We start from the raw sequence: 26,588 nt of genomic DNA, 5'->3' as shown, positions 1-26,588 counted from the left end.
ATGCAAAAGTAACAGAAGATGTTACTGATTCTGAATTTCTTATTCTCTAGCCCTACTGGACTTATATTCCCATAAAGTGCCAAGCTCACCCTGATAGAAGGCTTTGGCCTTTGCTCTTTGCTTTGCCTGGAGTATGTTCCAGGTATGGATCTGTTTCTGTAAATAAGGTTTAATTATTTACAGTTATGGCCTTTTGCTTTCTGCTGACTGCAGCTACTTTCATTTTATAATGGCAGAGCTGAGTTGTTGAGATAGGTATCAAATTACCCACCAGACTTTTAAGGGAAATGTTTCCCAAACTTGGCTAAATCTTTCACGTGGTCATCTTTTTCAGGTCTCTGCTCTAATACTTTCAGGCACACATACACCCTCACCCTTCATTTCTTCACATTTCTCTGCGATTACTTCCATGACTAGTTAGTACCTGTTAGTTTTAGACTATCATATTCCCAGCTTATTTTTAGGGGATCTGATATATCTTAGTTCCTCATAAGTGTATGTTGAGTAAAGCGATACATGAAGTCACTGCTTTTATCCATTGCTTCTGTTAAAAGAAAATCTCTTCAAGTGAATAATTTACGAGTACAAATTTATCTCTCTTATTTCTAAAGGCTGAAAAGCTCAACCTGATCAGATGGTTTGGTGCCTGGTGAGAGCACATTAGTTGTAAATTCTATTCAAACAAGTTCCTCTGAGGAATATTTTGTTTAATAAACACACTAATTCCCTAATTCCATTCATAAGAATGACCTGACTACCTCCTGAAAGTTGAACAATTACACAACTGCTGCATTGGGATTCCATACCAACACCATAGTCAGAGTATAGGAAACCCTGAGCTATTGACAAAACAATAGATACGCAGACCTGAAATTGGTTTAAATCAAGCTCATGGAGAAGGGGGACAAAAAACCTTGTAAAATAAAGGTAAATGAGCCCCAAAAGATGGATGACAAAATCATTGTGTGATAAAGCCTGTGCTAAATTAATTTATGATTAATTAATTAAATCATGTACAAGGCAAATATTTGAAGAATATTTTAACATAGTAACAAAAATCAAATAGAACATTTTCAAAATTGCCTTGCCTTTCCATTCATCTGGAAAAGAATATCAAGATTAACTTGTTGAATTCATTTTTAATTTGCAGATAGAATGAAGCAGGAGAGAGGAATGAGTTAGTTGAAAAAAAAAATGACCTTTTTAGAAGATTCTCAAAGTTGGCTACATTTATGTCAGTTTTTACTTTTCGGGTCAAGCCATTTGTTTTTTATCTTTATTTTTTTGTTTGTTTTTTATATTTATATTTATTTTTATTTTTTTGCCACTGCCTTTCTTTACAGTAGTTGACTTCATTTTCCAACTCTCTATCCACACTCTCCATTCTCCTGTAAGTCTCTAGACTGGCATCTTGTCTTTGAGCGCCCTCTGCTGGCAACAAGACAAGTTGCAGAGTTAGTCAACAGAAATTGTACATTGGATAAAACCTTTTTTTAAAATTTAATTTACACTTCGGTAATAGGCCTCTCTGTCCTCTCATCCCAGTCCCACCTATCATAATATGAAACACATCACACTTTTAAAAATCCTACAGCCCTTAAAAATTTCAGTGATTCAAAAATCTAATGTCACTTTGAAAGTACAAAGTCCCTTAGTAATGGGGTCTTGTATATTAGAGACAAGTTAAATACTTCTTCTTTCAAAATGGAAGAGCCAAGACACAGTAACAACCAGATCAGAGGAAACCAAAATCCATCAGTGAAAATCCATGTATGTATCATCTGTTGGACTCACTCATTGTGAAATCTTCTGCCTCCAAAAGTCTTTGGTGGTCTCACTTCTTCAGGTGTGCCACCTGCATCACATATAGCTTGTCTTGCAAGCTTAAGTCAGCTCTACTCCACACATGTTGCAGCTGTCCCAGAAACTCCAATATTCTGGGATCTCCACTACAACTGAAGCTTCAGCAACGGCCTCTCAGGTTCTCCGCCAGTACTCCAACCCTCAAACAACATGCCAAGTGTTAGCTGTTCTTCACAGTCCTCTCAATATTGCATTGCTCGTACCCCCAAAACCAGTACCACGATGACAACTCTTGGATTGCCAAAGTCAGTTTACAGCTTGTGATGTAGCTTTGACCCCTGTAGACCACAGCACCTGTGTGTTTACCTTGAGGAAATACTTTCTTATTGTGTCGATGAAGCACAGAATATTTCATATCAATAGTTCTGATAGCTTATTAATCATTGCTAATTCTTCAACCTTATCGGCACCGTACTGTACTGATAAGGCACTGAAGTGGTTTCTTATTAATCACAGTGTATTATTCAGTCCCAGTTGATTACCACATAGAAATTCTTAATCAAACTAGCACACAAATGGCCCCTTTCCCAGTTATGATAGTCGTTGCTTCCCTCTGAAACCTCACAGGCCAGGCTTCTATTGTCTATATTTTTCTTTAACATTCTTATCAGTCACACTCCTGCCCATAGATCTCTGCTTCAGCACTCAACACTTTCTCCAGTCCAAAGTATCAAGTGTTTTCATGTTCTTCCTACAAAAACAGTTCAAGGCTTAAAAGACACATGGTCAGGTCCATCTCAGCAACACCTTACTTCTCTTGTACCAATTTCTATTTCAGTTTCCTTTCTGCCCCTGTGACAAAACGCTCTGACAAAAAAAAAAAAAAAAAAAAAAAAAAAAAAAAAAAAAAACTTAGGGGAGGAAAAGTTTTGTCTAAGCTTGTAGGCTATAATACATTATTAATGGAAGTCAGGGCAGAAACTTGAGGATAAGCCTGCCTGCTATTCCAGGCAGCATTATCACTAACCAGGAAATTTAGTCAAGAATGTACAGAAAAAAAAAAACAAAAAAAACAAAAAAAAAAACAGAAGAGCATTGCTTTTTGGTTTGTTCTCAGGCTTGTGCTTACCTTGCTTACTTATAGAGTCTTAGACCACCCGAAAGAATGTTGTCACATATGGTGGCCGAGGAACTCCTATATTGATTTAACAACCAAGACAATCTTGTGCAGACATGCCCACAGGCCAAACTGATTTTGGCAGTTCCTTAATTGAGACTCCCTCTTTAGATGATTTCCTTGTACATGATGAAACCAGTGGTTTCAAGCTTTAGGTAACAAACTGTTTGGAGGCCACATATCAGATATCCTGCATAACAAATACTTACATTAGGATTTATAACGATAGCAAAATTGTAGTTTCGACATAGCAACAAAAGAATTTGATGACTGGGATTCACCACAACATGAGGAAATGTATGAAGGGTCAACGGGTCTAGGCTGTGTAAGCTGACAACTAAAGGTAATTAGGACACATGCAGCCTAAAAATGTTGATTTCATAGAAGTAGAGAGGATAATGGTGATTATCAGAACCTAAGGAAGAGTTGGTAGTAGGCACAGATAGGAGAAGTGTTGATCAATGTAAAAAGTTACAGTCGGATGGGAGGCCAATGTTTGATTGAACAGCATAAGGATCGTTAATAATAATGTGTTACATATTTCAACACAGCTGAGACAATTTAAAATGTCACCATAAATACATGACAAATATTTGAGGTGATGGGAAAAGCAAACCAGAAGAAAGTAGTCCATATCTATATCAGTGCTTGTGGTTTTAAATAAACGGTTGTCTTCAGACCTTTTGAAAATAGCCAGGCCACTAACTGCGTGAATAAAACTGGTGGTTAGCAAATAACTTTCGTTTGTTGTTGTTATTGTTTGTTTGTTTGTTTTTGTCTTGATTTGTTTTTCTTTCTATATTTGTTATAATTTTTTACATAATCCAACTTTTTCTTTTTCCTTTAAATAGTTTGTTTAACTGAGTTCAAGAAAATGTTTTTGATTCCCCTCCTTACAATCAGACTTAAACATACATACACACACACACACAATAAGTTTTTTAAAAATCTCTTCTTTCGAGGATGGAGATATGGCTCAGCAAGTGAGAGCACTGGATGCTCTTCCAGGGAACTGGATTCGATTCTCAGCACTCACATGTGACTTCAGCCACAAGAAATTTTATATCTTTTTCTGGCCTCATGTGGACACAATGAATAAATGTGGTGCGCAGATGTACATTCGATCAAAATACCTATGCACATAAAAATAAAATAAAATAAATCTCCTGTTTTATGTATTTATGATTTTGTAATTGCTCATACAAACAACTCTCCTAACACAGGTCAGAAGTTGAACATATTTATAAGGTTTCCTAAGAGGTGGAAGGCTTTGTATAAGCCAATGGCTATGCAAACAAAACAGAGATTTAAGAGTGTTCCTTCTCTCCTGTTAGGCCACAGAGGAGGGCTTTGCAGCCAGTCCTGAAGATACCTGATAAAACAGGATCAGATGAATGGGGAAGAGTCCCCATTCAAGTCCCTTATCAGTGGACTTGGAAAGGGCCATGGTGGAGATGAGGGAGGGAAGGAGGGACTGGGAGGGAATGAGGGATCGGGACACGGCTGGGACACAGAGTTAATAAAATGTAACTGATAAGAAAAAAATAAAATAAAAAAAAAAGAGTGTTCCTTCTCACCTGCCACAGAGGACCTCTGGAAGGCTCTGCCCTGCAGACTATCAAAGCAGATGCTGAGGCTTATGGCCAACTGTTGGGCGGAGTGCATGGAATCTTATGAAAGAAGTGGAAAATAGTAAGATCTGGAGAGGACAGGAACTCCACAATGAGAGCAACAGAACCAGAAATTTGAACACAAGAGTCTTTTCAGAGACTCATACCCCAACCAAGTATCATACATGGAGACAACCTAGAACCCCTGCATAGATGTAGCCCATGGCTACAGTGTCCAAGTGGGTTCCCTAGTAATGGGAAGAGGGACTGTCTCTGACATAAACTGATTGGCCTGCTCTTTGATCACCTCCCCCTGAGGGAAGAGCAGTCTTACCAGGCCACAGAAGATGACAATGCAGTCACTCCTGATGAGATCTGATAGACTAGGATCAGAAGGAAGGATAGGGGGACCTCCCCTATCAGTGGACTTGGGGAGGGGCATGCGTGAAGAAGGGGGAGGAAAGGTGAGATTAGAAGGGGAGGATGGAGGGATTTATGGGGGAATACCAAGTGAATAAAGTGTAATTAATAAAAGTTAAAAAATAAAAAAAGAATGTTCCTTTTCCTTTCCCAACTGTGAAGCTAATGTTGGTTAAATGGTTAAAACTCAGTGATGGGAGGAATAATCTCAAGAGTTCTATGGTACAGCATAGTCACTATAATTAATAACAATATATTGCATTCCTGAAAATTATGCATGGGTTTTTAATCATTTCACCATAATGTCCAGGTAAGATTTCCAATTAGATGCTGCCTATGTGACCCAGTGAAAGAGAATAGTCAGAACAGAAAAAGAAAACAGGAGCTGAAAAAAAGGTGAGATTTCTCTCCATACAGAATTAGGCATCAGGAGCTGTTAACTGGCTCTCAGCCATAACACACTGCTTATGTTGAGTTGGAGCAAGAGTCAGCTTGCTAGAGAGGTGCTCCAATCCTGAACGCCAGTGCCATAAAATCCACTATCTGGAAAGAGACTTACTCATTTATATATACCATGGGTAGCAAGACCTCTAGAGGCACACAGGCTGGTAAGATGGCTGGAGAAGGGTGTTACAAGAGCCTGAAATCACGTTTCTTCAGCAGCACCTTGGAGGGAATAATCACAAAAGAACAATTACCAACACTGTCTTGGTAGATGTGGTAGATGAGAACATGAGAATGTTAAAAAGTGAACCAAACAATCTCTTCAGTAGACATGAATATCCCCAGTTGGGAGAATGCAAAAAACTCCAACAACAGTGGTTTAAAGAACCAATGATTCATCATCCAAAAAACAAATGCAAGAAGGTACACAAGCATGAACAGCCCTTCCATAACCTCTCAGTGCCTCAGTCACAGAAAGACCTGTTTGAAAAATATGATCACCATTGCAAAAACGATCCTGTTCAACAACAGATTGTCTGGAGGTATATCCATCCCTGATCTCAAGCTGTACTACAGAGCAATAGTAATAAAAACTGCATGGTACTGGTATAGAAAAAGAATGGTGGATCAACGGAATTGAATAGAAGACCCAGAAATCAACCCACACACCTACGGATACTTGATTTTTGACAAAGAAGCCAAAACCACACAATGAAAAATAAAGACAGCATCTTCAACAAATAGTGCAGGTCTAACAGGATGTCCACATTTAGAAAAAATGCAAATATATCTATACTTATCACCCTGCACAAAACTAAAGTCCAAGTGGGTCAAATACCTCAACATAAAATCAGACACACTAACCTGGTTAGAAGAAAAAGTGAGGAAGAGCCTTGACCTCACTGGCACAGGAGACAACTTCCTGAACAGAACACAGACAGCACAGGCTGTAAAATCAACAATCAATAAACGGGACCTCATAAACTGAAAATCTTCTGTAAAGAAAAGGACACTATCATCAGAACAACACGACATCTTACAGACTGGGAAAGGATCCTTACCAACCCTATATCTGACAGAGGACTAATATCCAGAATATATAAAGAACTCAAGACGTTAAAAAGCAACAAATTAAGTAATCCAATTAAAAAAATGGGGTACAGAACAAAACAGAGAATTTTCTGTAGAGGAATATAGAATGGCAGAGAAAAACTTAAAGAAATGCACAACATTCTTAGTCATCAGTGAGATGCAAATCAAAACAACCCTGAGAGTTCACCTTACACCCATCAGAATGGCTAAGATCAAAAACTCATGTGACAACACATGCTGGAGAGGATGTGGAGAAAGGAGAACCCTTTTCCACTGCTGGGGGGAATGTAAACTTGCACAACCACTCTGGAAATCAATCCGGCGCTTTTTCAGCCAATTGGGAATAGTGCTTCCTCAAGATCCAGCTATACCACTCTTAAGCATATATCCAAAATATGCTGAAGTGCACAACAAGGACATTTGCTCAACCATGTTTGTAGCAGGTTTATTTGTAATGTCCAGTACCTGGAAACAACCCAGATGTCCCTCAACGGCGGAATGGATACTGAAATTGTGGTACATTTACACAATGGAATACTACTCAGCTATTAAAAACAAGGAAATCATGAAATTTGCAGGCAAATGCTGGGAACGAGAAAAGATCATCCTGGAGTGAGGTATCCCAGAAGCAGAAATACACACAGTACATACTCACTTATAAGTGGATATTAGACATATAATATAGGATAAACATATAAAATTTGTACACCCAAAGAAGCTAAGCAGGAAATAGAACCCTTGGCAAGAGGATCAATCCTCACTCAGGAAGGCAAACAGGAGAGACATTGGAAGAAGAAGAAAACAGGAAACAGGACAGGAGTCTACCACAGAGGGCCTCTGAAAGACTCTACCCAGCAGTCTATCAAAGCAGATGCTGAGACTCATAACCAAACTTTGGGCAGAGTTCAGGGAATCTTATGAAAGAAGGGGGAGTTAGTAAGATCTGGAGGGGACAGGCGCTCCACAAGGAGACCAACAGAACAAAAAATCTGGGATATTTTCTGAAATTGATACTCCAAACAAGGACTATGCGTAGAAATAACCTAGAACCCCTGCACAGATGTAACCCGTGGCAGCTCAGTGCCCAAGTAACTTCTGTATGTAATGGGAACAAGTACTGTCTCTGACATGAACACAGTTGCTGGCTCTTTGATCACCTCCCCTTGAAGGGGGGGTAGCCTTACCAGGTCACAGAGGAAGACAATGCAGCCAGTTCTGATGAGACCTGATAGGCTAGGGTCAGAAGAAAGGGGAGGACCTTCCATATCAGTGGTCTTGGAGAAGTGCATGGGAGGAGAGGAGTGCATGAGGGTGAGATTGGGAGGAAATTAGGGAAGAGGCTACATCTGGGATACAAAGTGAATAAACTATAATTAATATAAAAAGTTAAACTTAAAAAAGGAAAAATATGATCCCTAAAACACCAGAAAAGCTGTTGTAGCTGACAGGTGTTGGAAGTGTGTCTCAAATTGGGAAATTCTGGAAGAATTTAGAGTCCCACAGAGAATCATTTCTCACTTGGCAAAACATAAGACATAAATTTCTGGAATTACATAGACCAGCAAAACATTCCCATCCCAGGCCCACTCATCTGTTACCTGTACAGACCTCTACAAAAGACAAGCAGTCAAGAAAGTGGAGATATCTTCTCTGAGAAGAAAGGGAGAGGGCACAGAGGGACGGGAGGGGAAAGGAGGGTAGAAGGAGGGGCAGGGAGGAGAAGATGGAGGGGAACTTCCTACAGAAATTTGAAGTAAACAAATTAATGAAAAAAGCAAGGTAGGGGTATATGTACTTTATCTCACTAGAAGTAATACTTTACTTGTTTAGTTTAAACTAATACTTCACCTAAATAGGAATTTCTGAATGTATTTTCACTGTTCCTAGCCTCTCAGATCATCTTTATTTTTTCTCACAACTCTAACAAATATGCTTTTCTTCTCATTAATATTTTACTCCTTTTTTTCCATTTCCATTTGTTTCTGCTATTGCCTTTTTTCAAATGGTATTCCACTCTCACTGTTGCTACTCTCAGAGACTTAAGTGACATACACAAGTTACTTCTACTACAGACTAATGCTGGGATGGCCATTACACCCTGTACAGAATACTGCAGCCAGCTTCCACATACCTCAAAGAAAAAACAGTGAGAATCATAGTTTTGTGTCAAGATGACTAACCGGAAAGATTCTCACATAATAAAACAAGCAAAATATGTGGAAGAGCGAAACATAAAGCATGAGGGATACATTCATCCCAGCAGATGCACAAAGCACAACAACAACAAAATAATATGTTTGTAATTTGTTAACACCACAAAAGAAAGAAATCAGATAGTCCAAATATTGGTACACCACTTTGACATCAACTTCTTCAATTTTACTTTTGAAATTATAATATAACTACATAATTTTCCACTTCCTTTTGCTCCTTGTCTTCTTTCAAATCTGTTACCTCTTTTTTCATGAACTGCTACTAAATACATATACATATATATACATATACATATATATTACTAAATGTGACCTACTAAGTCTATGAGTTTGCATGGGAAAAATCATTTCTCCCACTTTTAGCATTCCCTACTTGCCTGTAGTTCTTTATATAAGGTTGAGGTCTAGGGCTTTCCTCTGTCTACTTCAGCATGTCCTTGTTCAGCTCATGTTTAGGAAGTCATGTTGGTGAGACTTTATAGGTGTAGTTTGTGACATTTCTACAAAACTTACAGTATTTTAAGGAGATCATAGAATACATGAAGGATTCAAATAAACACATAAATGGAATAAAAAAATTAATTCAGGACCTAGACACAATAGTCAGGAAAGTGATAAGATGATCAAGAATTTGGATGGTGGTGGCAGCAAGAATATTTAGATTGTAAAAAAGACCCAAACAAAACTGCTAGAAATAAAAGACTAAATCAGCCAAATAAACAAGAGTATACTAGCAAGCATTATAAAAAGACAAGATCAGTCAGAAGAAGTGATAGCGGACAAAGTCAAGACAATAATACATTTAAACATAGATAAATAAAAAGAAAATCATTGCAGAAAAACTTCTAAAATTCTAATATATGTTCGATAAATCAAACCTACAAAATTATGCAGTAGACAATGAACTAGGATGTAGTCTAAAGCCATATAGTCTAAATAGCATTTAGAATCACAATTAGACACAGTCAAAAATTATTTCTCTGGGATATATAATTTCTCTGGGATATATCACAGTCAAGATTTCAAAAATACAAAGCAAAGAAACAATATTAAATGCAAGAAGGCAAAAATACATAAACTTGCTTATAAAAGTAAATACATCAGAACAACTTCAAAATGTTTGTTTTGGTTTTATTTTGTTTTGTTTTTGCCTGGTCAGTGTTTTATTGGCAAAACAGAGAACAAATGGTGAGCATGTTTACACAAACTTGAGACAGGAGATACTTGGAATGAACTTAACAAAGCAATGTCTTAGATTCAAACCAGTTAGCAGAACAGAGAAATCAGCACTTGGATAGAAAAAGTACAAAGGTAAGCTATACAAACTACACAATAACATTATGCCAACATTTCCCCCTTTAAGTACAATTGAAGGCTTATAAAAATAATAAATTGTATGCAATAATAACAAATATGAAATGTTGGTATAATGTTCTTTTGGAATGTATACAATTTACCCTTGTTCATTCAAATGTTGATTTCTCTCCCCCACTCTCTGGTTTCAATTCTAAGCATTATCTGTCTCAACTTTGTGTAAACATGCCAAAATAAAACAATCAGCCACAATGTTGAGCAATGGAGAGGAAGGAGTAGGAGGGAGAGGGGAAGAGCCAGAGGAGAGGAGGGAGTGGGAGGCAGACGAGGAGGAGAAGCAGCAGGAGCAGAGCTGGGAAAGCAGAGGCTGGGAGATATACTGGAACGTGGAGAAATGAACCAGACCTAAGATATCACTAAAGGCAAGTATAATGTGGGAAATCTGAATGGTAGGAAACTATATGGGCTTGGAGTTTTAGGATGGAAAAACTATTGCCCAACATTGTGTTCTAGGTTAACTAAATAAATCCTAGTCTTTGTGTGGTAATTTGGTTATACAGCTGTTTATGATTAACCGCAGCTTTACTAAAAGATATATCAATAGAAAATATTAACTGCCAAATCCAACAATGAAACAATTATGAAAACTATAATTTATGATATACAGTCACAGTGTCTAGTCCAATATATTTGGCAACTTTGAAGAAAATATTCTATTCTTAACTTGGTGAGTTTAGAATTCGAAACCTAAATCATTCTCTATTATAGCTTGTATTTAACAACCTAAAAACATTTTCTATATATAAAAATCCTAAACAACTTAAACTTAACTGTAAGACTATAACTATCTAGTCTTCAACCCCATCAGAGAATTGAGAGGAATTAATATTACTTTAGCATGTAGGAAGTGCTAACAAGCAGCTTCCAAGACAGAAAATTGACAGATAACCGGCTGCCTGGATAGTGACCCAAAATTCCTCTATAACATTGGAGCAACATAGTCAGCCTTCTGGCCCAGACTATCTGACAAGCATATTGGGGGAGCAGGAATTATGAAGGACTTGATCACTCTGTCATGGCTGACTTTGGCAGTAGACTGCCTGCATCCAAGTTTTGCCAATTTTGGGCAGCATATTCTCTGCAGTTGAAGCAGAAGCTCTCCCCTACCCCCCCCCCCCGCCCACCCTGCCAGTGGCTAGCTTGCCACATTTAAGTCATCTCCTACTGGAGGTTTGTTGATGCTCAATATCTTCCAAGTCTTAGGGGTACTACCAGGAGCTGACATGTCTCCATGTCAAAAAGCCTTATATTAATAAAAACATATTTAAAATGCCATATTCTGAAGGTTTTGAAGATTAGCTAGCTATCTGTAGTAAATCTAAACAGGCAAACATTACTTATGTCTAGCTATCTATTATTTGTTCAACCTAGAATGTATATTTCTGTAATAAGCCAGACTCATATCTGAAATGACCATGAGTTTGATTGAATAACTAGTAATTTGTGATGCTTAATTATCCTAAACAGTTTGTAATAGCAGCTGGAAGGAAATCTTGTATTTATAAATGAGTTTGATAGGTCCAACACAAGAGTTGAACATATACAAGAGTTGAAACATATGTGTATATATATATGTGTGTGTGTGTCTATGTATACATGTATGTACATATATACATATATACATATATACATACATATACAAATATGTGTGTGTCAAAATAAATTTAAATTTGTATCAATGTACAATAATCTATACCAGTGTATCAAAAATAAGCTTAATTCTGTAGCAATATACTAAAATCTACAAAATATACCAATGTAAGCAAAAACAACCTTTTATGAAATCAATATCAATGTTAGATTATTGGCTTATAAAATGTTCTTTAGTTTATGAGTGGATTTAATAATCTACTCTTTTTATTATTCCTGTATGATATTCCTATATTCACCCATTTTCTTTTCAGTCCCTTTCCCTTACCTAAAAAAGAAGGATAGAGAAAAGAAAAAGTAAGAAATGTTTGAGTCTAAGTTTCTATACCTTGTTCTTTTTTTCCCTGATCAAGACTATTAATAACTTGTAACCAACCAGCTAAAGAGCATGCATGGGCTGGACCTAGGATCCCTGCACATATGTAGCAGATGTGCAGCTTGGTCATCATGGGCGTGCCCTAACAATGGGGCTAGGTGATGTTTCTGACTGTTGAATGCCTTGGGCATCTTTCACCTAGCTGGGCTGCCCTTTCTGGCCTCAGTAGGAGAAGAAATGCTTAGCCTTATTGCAATGTGGTGTGCCAGGACAGGAGAGACTTCATCCAGCAGCTGATGGAAACAGATGCAGAGATCTATAACCAAACCAAAGGCCAAGCTTGGGGGTTTGTGCAAGAGTGAGAAGGATTGAGGGAAATGGAGGGGTGAAGGCCGCCACAAGAAGATTTACAGAGTCAACTACCCTGGGTCCATGGGAGTTCATAGAGACTGAACCACCAATTAAAGAGCCTGCATGGGCTGGACCTTATAAACCCCCACATATGTAGCAAGTGTGCAGCATGTTCATCATGTGGCTCCCTTAACAACTGGAGCATAGGCTGACTCTCTGGCCTGAGTTTGGATCCCTTTCCCCTAACTGGGCTGCTTTGTCTGGCCTCAGTAGGACAGGATGCTCTTAGTCCTGTTGTTACTTGAGGGTTTTTTTTTGTTTGTTTGTTTGTTTGTTTGTTTTGTTTTGTTTTGTTTTAAATCAGTAACCTCCCCTCCAAAAGAAGGAAAGAAACAAAGGAAGGAAGGAAGGAAGGAAAGAAGGAAGGAAGGAAGGAAGGAAGGAAGGAAAAAGAAAACCAGTGAATTTTATAGTTCTTTTTTTGAATGTTGATTTATTTTTCTTAGTATTCAGTAAGTTACATAATTATGCTTTTCCTTTTTGAATTTTATTCATTTATTTTTTTATTTCTTGGAGACAGAGTCTTATTTCTTTTTTATTTTTATTGTTTGTTATTATTAGTTACATTTTATTAACTCTGTATCCCAGCTCTATCCCACTCCTTTATTCCCTCCCAATCCCACTCTCCCTCCCTCAGCTTCTCCCTGCCCCTTTCCAAGTCCACGGATTGGGGAGGACCTCCTTCCCTTTCGTCTGGCCCTATTTTATCAGGTATCTTCAGGGCTGACTGCGAAGTCCTCCTCTGTGGCCTAGCAGAACTGCTCCTCCCTTGAGAGGGGGTGAGTCAAAGAGCCTGCCATTGAGTTCCTGTCAGACATAGTCCCTGTTCCCCTTACTATAGGAAACCAATCGGTTATTGAGCTACCACGAGCTTCGTCTGAGTAAAGGTTCTAGGTTATATCCATACATGGTCCTTGGTTGGAGAAACAGTTTCAGAAAAAAAACCCTGTGCCCAGATATATTTGGTCCTTGTGGGGCTCCTATCCTTTCCCTGTCATACTAACTTCCCTTCTGCCAAAGGTTTGGTTATGAGTCTTAGTATCTGTTTTGAAACGCTGCTTGGTAGGGTCTTTCAGATGCCTTCTGCGGTAGACTCCTGTCATATGTCCAATGCACATCTCATTTGTCTTTCTAAGTGAGAATTGATCATCTTACCTCATTCTGGCACTTATTCAGACAATTAGGAATAATTCTTCCTCAAGACCCAGCTATACCACTCCTAAGTATATACCCAAAATTTGCTCAAGTACACAACAAGGACATTTGCTCAACCATGTTTATAGCAGCTTTATTTGTAATAGCCAGAACCTGGAAACAACCCAGATGTCCATCATCGGAGGAATGGATACAGAAATTGTGGTATTTTTACACAATGGAATACTACTCAGCAATCAAAAATGAGGAAATCATAAAATTTGCAGGCAAATGTGGGATCTAGAAAATATCATTCTGAGTGAAGTATCTCAGAAGGAGAAAGACAAACATGGTATATACTCGCTTATATAGACCTACAAGATATAATAAACATAATGAAGTCTATACACCTAAATGAGATAAAAAAGAAAGCAGACACAAGTTAAGATCATCAATTATGCTTTTCTTACAGCTGAGTAAAACTTTACAGCTGGGTAAAACTCCATTTGCATATATATACACTATATTTTATTTTTGTTTTTACTTGTTTTGAATAAATTATTTATTTTTTATTAACTTTACATACTGGATGTAGCCCCATCCATCCTCCCTTCCCAGTGCCACTCCTCCCTTTCTCTCCTTCTTCCACCTCACCCTTTCCTCAGAAAAGGAGAGCTCGCTTTCCCATCTACCCCAGTTCATTAAGCTGTATCAGGTTTGGGCATGCCCTCTTCCCCTGTGGCCTGTCAAAGCAGTCCTGCCAGGGCAAAGTGATCAAAAAGCTGACAAGTGAGTCCATGTCCAATGCAGTCCCCACTTCCATTACTAGAGGACCCACCCACATGAGGCCTAAGATGTCCATCTGCTACTTCTTTGTAGAGGGTGTAGGTCCAGTTCAGGCATGATCCTTGGTTGATGCTTCAATCTCAGCAAGCCCCTCTGAGCCCTGGTTTGTTGAGTCTGTTGGTCTTCTTGTGGAGCTTCTGTCACCTCCAGGTCCTTTTCTTTTTTCCCCCATTTCCACAAGACTCCCTACAGATTGCCCAATGTTTGGCTGTGAATCTTGGCACTTGTTTTGAGGTGCTGCTGGGTAGAGTGTATCAGAGGACAACTCTGTCAGGCTCCTGTCTGCAAGCTTAGCAGGGTATCATTCATAGTTTCAGGGGTTGTCACTCTCACATATGGTAGGTCTTTGGTTGGGAAAGACATTGGGCAATCTCTCAGTCTCTTCTCTATCTGCTCTTTCTCCCTGCACATGTTGTAGGCAGGATAAATTTGGGGTTAATGTTTTTGTGGATGGGTTGGAGTGCTCCCTCTTTTAAGAGGTTAGTATAATTAGAAAGTGTCTTCTTCAGTCTCTATGGCCTCTGCTACTAGGAGTCACTTACTTGCGTTCCCCTCATATGCTTCCAGTGATTTACCCTGAATTAGGTCTCCAGCTTGTCACAAAGATAGTCCCACCTCCATTTCTTTTTCCTTTACAGTCCTTCTGTCCTCTTACCCTTGCTCTCCCCAGGTCTGATCTCCAACGTCTTAGCTCTCTGTTTCGCCCTCTTACCTTGTTCCCTCTCTTCAGCCACAACTTCTGTCTCTTCTATCTCCCCTTCCAAGTGAGATTTATTCATGCTCCATTGGATGAAAGGACACTGTCAATAGAACGAAAGGATAGTGTACAGATTGGGAAAAGATCTTCACGAACAGAAGAATTCCATAGTTCAAGAAGTGAAAGTAAATAATTACCAAACAATATTGCAATATGCAGCAAATTTAATTTTTAAATTAATAGAAAAGTGATAACACTTCAAGACAAGCATAAAGTAAAGCAATTTGTAACAATCAGAGATCAATTCAGAAAATACTTAAAGGAAGACTATTAACAGAGGAAAATAATCACAGAAAGAATAAGTGACATGAGAACAGATGAAAAAATTAAAGCTGGGAATGTATCCATCATATCTACTACAGTATATCAGCAACACAAGTACCAACAGGGAAGGATGATAGTATGAATAATCCAACCACCCAGTATAACTAAGAAATCAGAGGAACTGAGAAACTCTTTTAAATCATAACTTTGTATGGAAATAGTCTAACCACTTAAAGGACTCAGTTTTACTGTTGGGATTTAGAAACTATAGCAGCAATCAATTGTAATTGTACATGACTTTAAACTCAGCACTCAAAGACAGAAGCAGAAGGATTTAAGTGAGATCAAGGCTACTCATAGCTACATAGTGCAACACTGTCACAGAGGCAAGAGCTAAAGAATAGAAATAATACTAAGAAATGATAGCTGAACTTCAGCTTCATAGTTAGTCTGTTATCTATAAAATATACCTCAGACCAAAATTAATCAGAGATGTTTTTAATAGATTGCCACACACTCATAAAGGCAAGGAAGTAATTCATCAAGAAAACATAACATTTTAAAATACATGTGCACCAAATGTTTGTTCTTCCTATTTCAAAAAGAAACCCTAGAAAACACAAAAGGAAAGGTATAAACTCTAATACTCAGTTATCACATTGATAAGTAATTCCCCAAGAAAACTTCAGAGCTAAACTACACCATGGACCAATGATATTTAATAGATATCTAGAGAAAAATCTACCTGACCAATGATATTTAATAGATATCTAGAGAAAAATCTACCTAACAAATATGTAATACACATTCTTTTCAATATCTCATAGAACCCTCTCTAAAACTGATCATATTATAGACCACAAGAAAGCCTTAGCAAACTCTAATTCAAATAAACAGTTGGTTCTTTGAAAATAAAAACAAAACTAAAAATTCCCTAGTCAAGCTAACCAGAAAGAAATAGGAGGACACTAATGAAATTAGACCTGAAAGTGAAAATGTTACAAAATTCAAATGAAATCCAGAGAAAATGTTCAGAGATATTTCAAAAATTTATACTTAAAAAAATTGATATAAACTCATAAACTCTTACTTTTGCAGGATATTTAATCACATTGTGAACCCCCAAATTGTGAACTGTAAAACCATATTTATTGTTGGGTTTGGTTGGACCCTATCACACACCTTTTTTAAACATTTTTTAATTACACTTTATTTACTTTGTATCCCCCCTGTAGCTCCCTCCCTCTCTCCTCCCCTCCTAATCCCTCCCTTACTTCCCCTTCTCCACACATGCTCTGCCTGAAGGCCACTGACAGGGGAGGTCTTCTTTTCCTTCCTTCTGATCCTAGTCTATTAGGTCTCATCAGGACTGGCTGCATTGTCTCTCTCTGTGGCCTGGTAAAGCTGCTCCCCCCTCAGGGGGAGGTGATCAAAGAGCAGGACAATCAGTTCATGTCAGAGACACTCTCTGTTCCCATTACTATGGAACCCACTTGGACACTGAACTGCCATGGGCTACATCTGTGCAGGGATTCTAGGTTATCTCCATGCATGGTACTTGGTTGAAATAGCAGTCTCAGGGAAGATTGTTTGATTCTGTTGCTCTCCTTGTGGAGTTCCTGTCCTATCCAGATCTTACTATTTCCTGCTTCTATCATAAGATTCCCTGCACTCTGCCCAAAAGGTTGGCAATGAGACTCAGCATCTTCTTTGATAGTCTGCAAGGCAGAGCCTTTCAGAGGCCCTCTGTGACAGGCTCCTGACTTATTCCCTGTTTTCTCCTTCTTCTGATGTCCATGCTCTTTGCCTTTCTGTATGGGGATTGAGCATTTTAGCCTGAGTTCTCCCTCTTGATTAGTTTGTTTAGATGTACAGATTTTAGTAGGTTTATCCTATATTATATGTCTATATGACTGAGTACATACCATGTGTGTCTTTCTGCTTCTGAGATAGCTCATGTAGGATGATCTTTTCCAGTTCCCACCATTTACCTGCAAATTTCATGATTTCCTTGTTTTTTATAGCTGAGTAGTATTCCATTGTGTAAATATACCACAATTTCTGTATCCATTCCTCCACTGGGGGACACCTGGGTTATTTCCAGATTCTGGGTATTACAAATACAGCTGCTATAAATGTGGTTGAACAAATGTCCTTGTTGTGAGCTTGAGAATATTTTGGATATATGCCTAGGGGTGATATAGCTGGATCTTGAGGAAGCGCTATTCCTAATTGTCTCGGAAAGTGCCAGACTGATTTCCAGAGTGACTGTACAAGTTTACATTCCCACCAGTAGTGAAGGAGAGTTCCCCTTTCTCCACAACCTCTCCAGCATGTGTTGTCACTTGAGTTTTTGATCTTAGACATTCTGATGGGTGTAAGGTAAAATCTCAGGGTTGTTTTGATTTACATTTCCCTGATGACTAAGCATGTTGACCATTTCTTTAAGTGTTAACCTGGCATTTCATGTTCCTCTATTGAGAATTCTCTGTTTAGCTCTGTACCCCATTTTTTAATTGGATTACTTGATTTGTTGCTATTTAACTTTGTAAATTCTTTATATATATATTCTGGATATTAGCCCTCTGTCAGATATAAGGTTGATGAAGATCCTTTCCCAATCTGTAGGTAGATGGTTTGTTCTGACTACAGTGACCTTTTTCTTTACAGAAGCTTTTCAATTTCATGAGGTCCTGTTTATTGTTTGTTGATCTTAGAGCCTGTGCTGTTGCTGTTCTGTTCAGGAAGTTGTCTCCTGTGCCAATGAGTGCGCCAATGAGTTCCAGGCTCTTCCCCACTTTTTCTTCTAACAGGTTTAGTGTGTCTGGATTTAGGTTGAGGTTTTGATCCACTTGGACTTTAGTGTTTTGCAGGGTGAAAAATATGGATCTATTTGCATTTTTCTACATGTAGACATCCAGTTAGACCAGCATTATTTGTTGAAGATGATATCTTTTTTCCATTGTATGGTTTTGGATTCTTTGTCAAAGGTCAGGTGTCCATAACTGTGTGGGTTTATTTCAGGGGCTTCTATTAGAATCCATTGATCCATCAGACTATTCCTATGCCAGTACCATGCAGTTTTTAGTATTGTTGCTCTATAGTACAGCTTGAGATCAGGGATGGAGATACCTCCAGAAGATCTTTTATTGTAGAAGATTGTTTTAGCAATTCTGGGTTTCTTGTTATTCCATATGAAGTTGAAAATTTTTCTTTCCAGGTCTGTAAAGAACTGTGTTGGTAATTTGATAGGAATTGCATTGAATTTGTAGATTGCTTTTGGTAAGATGGCCATTTTTACTTTGTTAATCCTGCCAAGCCATGAGCATGGGAGATCTTTCCATTTTCTGATACCTTCTTCTAATTCTCTCATCAGAGACTGGAAATTTTTTTCATACAAGTCTTTGACTATCTTGGTTAGGGTCACACTACGGTACTTTATGTTATTACTGGCTACTGTGAAGAGTGTAGTTTCCCTACTTTCTTTCTCAACCCACTTTGTCTTTTGTATATAGAAAGGCTACTAAGTTTTTTTTTTTTTTCTTTTTTAAATCTGGCCACTTTGCTGAAGGTGATGATCAGCTGTAGGAGGTCTCTGCTAGAATTTTTGGGGTCACTCAGGTATACTATCATATCTTCTAGTGATACTTTGACTTCTTCCTTTTCAATGTGTATCCACTTGATCTCCTTTAATTGTCTTATTGCTCTAGCTAAGGCTTCAAGAACTATGTTGAAGAGGTATGCAGAGAGCGGTCAGCCTTGCCTTGTCCCTTATTTCAGTGGGATTTATTTAAGTTTCTCTCCATTTAGTTTGATGTTGGCTATAGACTTGCTGTATATTGCCTTTACTATGTTCAGGCCTTATAGCCCTGATCTCTCCAAGACTTTAAGCATGAATGGATGTTGGATTTTGTCAAATGCTTTTTCAGCATCTAAGGAGATTATCATGTGTTTTTTTTTTCTTTCAGGTTTTTTATATGGTGGATCACATTGATAGATTTCCATATATTGAACCACCCCTGCATACCTTGGATGAAGCCTGCTTGGTCACAGTGGATGATACCTTTGATGTGTTTTTGTATTTGGTTTGCAAGTATTTTGTTGAGTATTTTTGCATCAATGTTCATAAAGGAGATAGGCCTGAAATTTTCTTTGTTGGGTCTTTTTGAGGTTTAGCTATCAAGGTGAATGTGGCTTCATAGAATGAGTTTGGTAATGTTCCTTCTGTTTCTATTTTGTGGAATAGTTTGGAGAGAATTGGTGTTAGCTCTTCTCTGAAGGCCTGGTAGAATTCTGCACTGAAACCATCTAGTCCTAGACTTTTTTTGGAAGGGAGACTTTATTTATTTATTTATTTTTTATTTTTTTTTTACTATTAATTATACTTTATTCACTTTGTATCCCCCCATAAGCCCCTCCCTCCTCCCCTCCTGATCCCACCCTCCTTCCCCCTTCCTCATGCATGCCCCTCCCCAAGTCCACTGATAGGGAGGTCCTCTTCTCGTTCCTTCTGATCTTAGTCTATCAGATCACCTCAGGAGTGGCTGCATTGTCATCTTCTGTGGCCTGGTAAGGCTGCTCCCCCCTCAGGGGGAGGTGATCAAAGAGCAGGCCAATCAGATTATGTCAGAGGCAGTCCCTCTTCCCATTACTATGTAGCCCACTTGGACACTGAACTATCATATGCTACATCTGTGGAGGGGTTCTAGGTTATCTCCATGAATAGTCCTTGGTTGGAGTATGAGTCTCTGGGAAGTTCCCTGTGTTCAAGTTTTCTGGTTCTGTTGTTCTCCTTGTGTGGTTCTATTTCCTTAGGAGATATATGACTATTTAATTGATTTATCTGGTCCTGAGTCAGTTTTGGTAAGTGGAATCGATCAAGAAAATTGTCCATTTCATTTAGATTTTCAAATTTTGTGACATATAGACTTTTGAAGTAAGTCCTAATGACTGTTTGGTTTTCCTCAGTATCTGTAGTTATGTCCCCCTTTTCATTTCTGATCTTGTTGATTTGGATAGTGTCTCTCTGCCTTTTAGTTAGTTTGGCTAAGGGTTTGTCTATCTTTTTTATTTTCTCAAAGAACCAGCTCTTGATTTCATTGATTCTTTGAATTGTTTTATTTGTTTCTAATTGATTGATTTCAGCCCTGAGTTTGATTATTTCCAGCCATCTACTCTACTCCTCTTTGTTGTGTCTGCTTCTTTTTTTTTTTCCTAGGGGTTTTAGGTGAGCCATTACGTTGTTTGCATGAGATGTTTCAAATTTCTTCTTGAAGGTACTTAGTGCTATGAATTTTCCACTGAGCACTGCTTTCATCATGTCCCATAAGTTCGGGTATGTTATGCTTTCATTTCCATTGAATTCTAGGAGGACTTTTATTTCTTTTTTTTTTTATTTCTTCCCTGACCCAGCTGTCATTGAGTAGCAACTTGCTCAATTTCCATGTGTGTGTAGGCTTTTTGTTATTTCTGTTGTTGAGATCCAGCTTTAGTCTATGGTGGGCAGATAGGATACATGGGATTATTTCAATCTTTTTGTATCTTTTGATACTTGTTTTGTGACCAACTATATGGTTTATTTTGGAGAAATTTCATGGGGTGCTGAGAAGAAGGTAAATTCTTTCGTGTTTGGGTGAAAGGTTCTGTAGATGTCTATTAGGTCCATTTGATTCATGACCTCTGTTAGAGTCATTGTTTCTTTGTTTAATTTCTGTTTTGTTGACCTGTCCTTTGCTGAGAGTGGGGTATTGAAGTCTCCCCCTATTAATGTGTGGGGATCTATGTGTGTTTTCAGTTTTATTAATGTTTCTTTTACAAATGTGAGTGCTCTTGTATTTGGGTTGTACATGTTCAGAATTGTAGTGTCTTCTTGGTGTAGTTTTCTTTTGTAGATTATGAAGTATCCTTCCCAGTCTCTTTTGATTAATTTTGGTTGAAAATCTATTTTATTATATATTAGAATAGCTATTCCTGCTTGCTTCTTGGGTCCGTTTGCTTGGAAAACTGTCTTCCAGCCCTTTACTCTCAGGTAATGTCTATCTTTGTGACTTAGGTGTGTTTCTTGTATGCAACAGATTGTTGGGTCTTGTTTACATATCCATTCTGTTAGTCTGTGTCTTTTTATTGGAGAGTTGAGTCCATTGATGTTAAGGGAGATTAATAACCAGTGGCTGTTAGATGCTCTGTTTTTTCTGTTGGCTATGCTAGTGTGTTTGTGTGCTTGGTTACTTACCGTTTTGTTGTAGTGAGGTTATTTGTTTCCTGTGTTTTCCTGAATATAGTTAGTTTTCCTGGGTTCTATTTTTCCTTCTAGTATCTTCTGTAATGCTGGATTTGTGTGTAGGTACTGTTTGAATTTGTCATTGAATATCTTGCTTTCTCCATCTATGATGACAGAGTTTTGCTGGATATATTAGCCTGGGCTGACATATGTGTTCTCTTAGGGTCTTCATTATGTCCATCCAGGCTGTTCTTGGCTTTCATAGTCTCTGTTGAGAAGTCAGGTATGATTCTAATAGGTTTGCCATTATATGTTACCTGGCCTGTTTCCCTTGCAGCTTTTAGTATTTTTTCTTTGTTCTGTATACTTACTGTTTTGATTATTATGTGGCAGGAGGATTTTCCTTTCTGGTCTAATTTTATTAGGTGTTCTGTAGGCCTCTTGTATTCTTACAGGCCTCTCCTTTAAGTTGGGGAAATTTTCTTTTATGATTTTGTTGAAGATATTTTGTGGGCCTTTGAGGTGGGAATCTTCTTTTTCCCCTATTCCTACTATTCTTAGGTTTTGTCTTTTCATATTGTCTTGGATTTCTTGGATGGTTTGTGTCAGGAATTGTTTGGATTTAACATTTTCTTTGACAGATTTCTTCCATTTCTTCCATTGTATCTTATACACCTGAGATTCTTTCTTCTATCTCTTATATTCTGTTGGTTATGCTTACCTCTGTAGTTCATGTTTTCTTCCCTAAATTTTTCCTCTTCATGATTTCCTCAATTTGTGTTTTCTTTAATTTTTCCAATTCTTTCTTCAGATCTTGAGTTGTTTTATTTCCTTCATCTGTCTGATTGTATTTTCCTGTTTTTCTTTTAGTTCCTTCAACTGTTTGTTTGAACATTCCTGTTTCTTTTATTTCTTTCGGTGATTTAATTATTTCCTCTCTGAAATCCACAAACTGTTCAGTTGCATCTTCCCTTATTTCTTCAAGGATGGCCATAATCTGTTTGTTTTTATCTTCCTGTGTTTCTTTACAGATGGCCATAATCTGTTTGTCTTTAACTTCTTCCATTTCTTTATGGATGCACATAATCTGTTTGATTTTATCTTTCTCTAATTCTTTATGTATTTTGTTTATTTCCTCTATTATCTTCTTCATCAGCATAGATGTAAGGTCATCTTGAATTTCAATTATGCTGGGGTGTCAAGGGTTGTTCGCTCCTGGATGCCTGGGTTTTGGAGATGCCATATTGCTCTGTCTTTTGTTAGCTGAGTTTTTACACTGACCTCTACCCATTGGGCTATTTTAGGTATTGACTATTTTTCTGGTTCTTCCTGGAGTCTTGGGGTAGGGAGAATCCCCTTGGCAGGAAGATGATTTTTCCTGAAGGAAGCCTCCTTTGCTTTTTGGGTATGGTCACTGAATGGCCAGTGTTTCTCAGGTATTGCCTTGCTCACTTCAGGGATATAGACCTGAGTGGTTACTGTAGTCTTGGTTAGTCAGGGGGGCTCTCCTCTCACCCATAGAAGTCCTGGAGACAGCTGCCCTGCTGCTGGGTTTCTCTTTCTGAATTTAGTGAGCTGCTGCTGTTGTTACACTGTTTTTCAGGAATAGCTCTCTTGAAGAATCTGTTGATTCCCTAGCTGTGGTGTTTTCTCGCAACAGGGAAACTCAGTTTCTGGTGCCCTGGGGCCCACAGTTCTGTCTGGGAAGGTGAGTCCAGCGCATAGCAAGTCGCTGGGCCAGAGGCTGAGGGCTCCACTTTGAGCTGGCAGCTGAAGGCCCGCTCTGGGCTGGAGACTGTGCACTCTGGTCTGAGATGGCAGCTGGGGGCGCTGCTCTGGTACGGAGGCTGTGCACCCCGATCTGGGCTGGTAGCTGTGAGCCCCATTCTGGGCTGGCTGCTGTGCATCCCCTTCTGGGCCTGAGGCTGTGCATCCCTCTCTGGGCCAGCAACTAAGATCTCTGCTCTGGGCCGGAGGCTGAGTGCCTCACTCTGGGCCGGAGGCTGTGTGTACGGGTCTGGGATAGCAGCTGGGGGCACCGCCCTATATCTCACACCTTTAATCTAAGAACTTTCTGTTTATTTTAAACAGGCGATTATGGTGTGGTTCACCCAGCCCTAGCACACATCTTTAATCCAAGAGCTCTCTGTATACCAGATCTGATAAAGTTAACCTTATGTCAGGAGGCAGACCAAGAAGTCAGCGGACAGGGATTAAAGAGCAGGAGGGACTTTGATTTGAGAGGTATTTAAAACAGGGAGGACCTCCGGTATCAGTGGACTTAGGGAGGGTCATGGGAGGTGAAGAGGGAGGGAGGGTGAGATTGAGAAGGGAGAAGGGAGGGGGCTACAGCTGGGATACAAAGTGAATAAACTCTAATTTATAATAAATAAATAAATTTATACTGAAACATTATTTGCCATTTACCTGAAATTCTAATCTAATTAAGCATCTGTGTGTTTTTTGCTAAACTGGCAAGTATAATATCTGTACTTCAGAATAACTCCCAGCACTGTTTCTGACTTGTGGTTTATCTCTACAAACATATGTGCAAACAGAGAAGCCTAAAGGCTGCATGTTACCTGGTTCACATTTATTCAGTAGAAGTAAACATGTAAATCCTCTCTGTGCTGGTCTCTCTCTCTTCCCCCTTTAAAGTCTATTTTTAGAGCAACTCATATTTGCAAGCAAAGTTCTTTGGAAGATACAGAAGTTTTCCATCTATCTCTTGCTCCTTCTTCAGAGCTTCTTTGCTGTTTACATCTAGAGCAAAGTGGTACATTTGTTGCAGTGAATGAACCTAAATTGATACATCATTATCACTTACAATTCAAAATCTATATGGCCTTTCCTTCTTCCTATTGTGTATTATATCCTGTGGACCTGGACCTCCTGACATAGATCTACCAGCATGTTATTCTATACAGTCATCCTATTGCCTAAAACCTTCTCTTTTCCACTTGTACTTTTGACAATGGAGGGAATAATTTTTTTGGTTAGCTTATTTTTAGCATAGAATCCACACATAAAATTTCTGATTAATGAAATTCTATACCCGAATAGAAATCACTGGAGTTGAAGACAGAGAAACCTATAAGACAGAGAAAATCTCCAAAGCTATCTGCAAGAGAACTAAAGTTAGAAAACTCCACAACAAATAAACTTCTCTGCAACAAACTGAGACTCTAACAGAAAACCATAACTGATCAAGATGCAGAGAACAAGTGACCCTGTGTTGCCCAGCCCCAAGTGACACATTTACAACACAATTCTTTCACCACAGGCTCAGAGAACAAATCAGAATAGGAGGTAGAAAAGAGTGTAAGATTCAGAGGTACAGGAGGCCTGCTGTGAAAGTGTATCTGCCGAAAATGTCAGAAAAGATACTCTCATGAAGTCTTAATAACATGGCTGGCTAAACAACACCAGAACAAAGATAGAACCAACAGCGTGCTAACATGGAAGGGGGAAATCTCATGAGACCTCAGCATTAAAGAACTACAAGCAACTAAGGAATGCTGAGATATGGAGAAATAGTCTTCTCCAGAAAACAGTCTTCAGATTAGTTATCCAATGACAACTGGTCAGCTCTGAAATTGTATACATAAAATAAAATTATATGGACTGGCCACATTGTATTTATATATTTATACATCACAATGACTAAAGCAAAGAAGGCCAGAAGCCATGAATTTTATATAGAGCAAGGATAGAGAGGGTATAGATAGGAGGGATTGGGGGAGGAAAAAAATAGGTGAAATGATGTAATGTAATTTTATCTTAATTTTAAAAATAATAAATGTCTGAATCAAATTCAGATTTAGTTATACAAAAAAAATCACCATTACTCTTTTAAGTATGTTGAAGAAATTTTGATTATACTTCCTGAAAGGCATTCTTATGTTGAAGACTATACAGACCAGACGTACTCATAGATAAAATAGTTTGGTGGTCTGGATTGTGCTTAAAATATGTTCCTTAGAAGAGGATACTTGGAAGAGACATATTTCAGTTTAGTACACCAGAGAGATGGAGCCAGCTTACAAAAAACTGGAAAATAAGGATGCCTCTGTATCTGATCAGAGCTTCCATCAGCATCTCTAAGCCATTCCAGTTGAAGAGGCATCTCTAATTTATTTGACATATAAATCTTCAGGTTGATTTTGCAACAGCCAACTTAAGGCTTGTAGAAAGAAGCCTCTTTGCGATGATTGCCTGTAGAAATAAAATTAGTGCTTAGTAGGTAGAACTTGCTAGAGCCAGAACCCTGGGCACCACTCTATTTTTCCCAAAGTGTCTGGATAGTGCTGGGTAGAAACAGCTTCTCATAAAAACTGTGTTTGTGCTGGAATTCTAAATCACATTGCTGCCACCTTGGGCCTCTATTTTTAGGAAGGAAAATCTTTTCTCCGTGTTAAACATGCAGAGGAAAAGCCAAGTCCTGACAGCCTTAGAGACAGCTGTTGTCCTGAATTAAATGTACCTTCTGTGAGCTGCATGCGGAAAACTTTCCTGAACTGTGGAGGCTAACTTTGTTTTATTTGTCTGTAGCCTTCTTTCATCAATTTGTTTAGCTAGCCCTTCTCTCCTACCCCACACATTATTTCTTTCCCAGAATAAAATAGATGTTGATTAAAATCAAATTGCAGTCCAAAAACCTGGGGGGGGGGTTGTTCGTTACTATTATTATTATTGACATTTTTAAAAATTGCAAATTTATAATGATGCTTTTGTGTGTATTGATTGGTTTACATTCAATTATGTTTACTGAATAGTACCTATATGCCAGTCACTGAATTCTAGAGTACGATTGAAATGGACCTCATATTCACAATTAGAAGGTATAGTTATTGGACT

The sequence above is a fragment of the Meriones unguiculatus genome, chromosome X, assembly GCF_030254825.1.
Source record: "Meriones unguiculatus strain TT.TT164.6M chromosome X, Bangor_MerUng_6.1, whole genome shotgun sequence".
Classification (NCBI taxonomy): domain Eukaryota; kingdom Metazoa; phylum Chordata; class Mammalia; order Rodentia; family Muridae; genus Meriones; species Meriones unguiculatus.
This window is presented reverse-complemented; position numbering follows the sequence as displayed.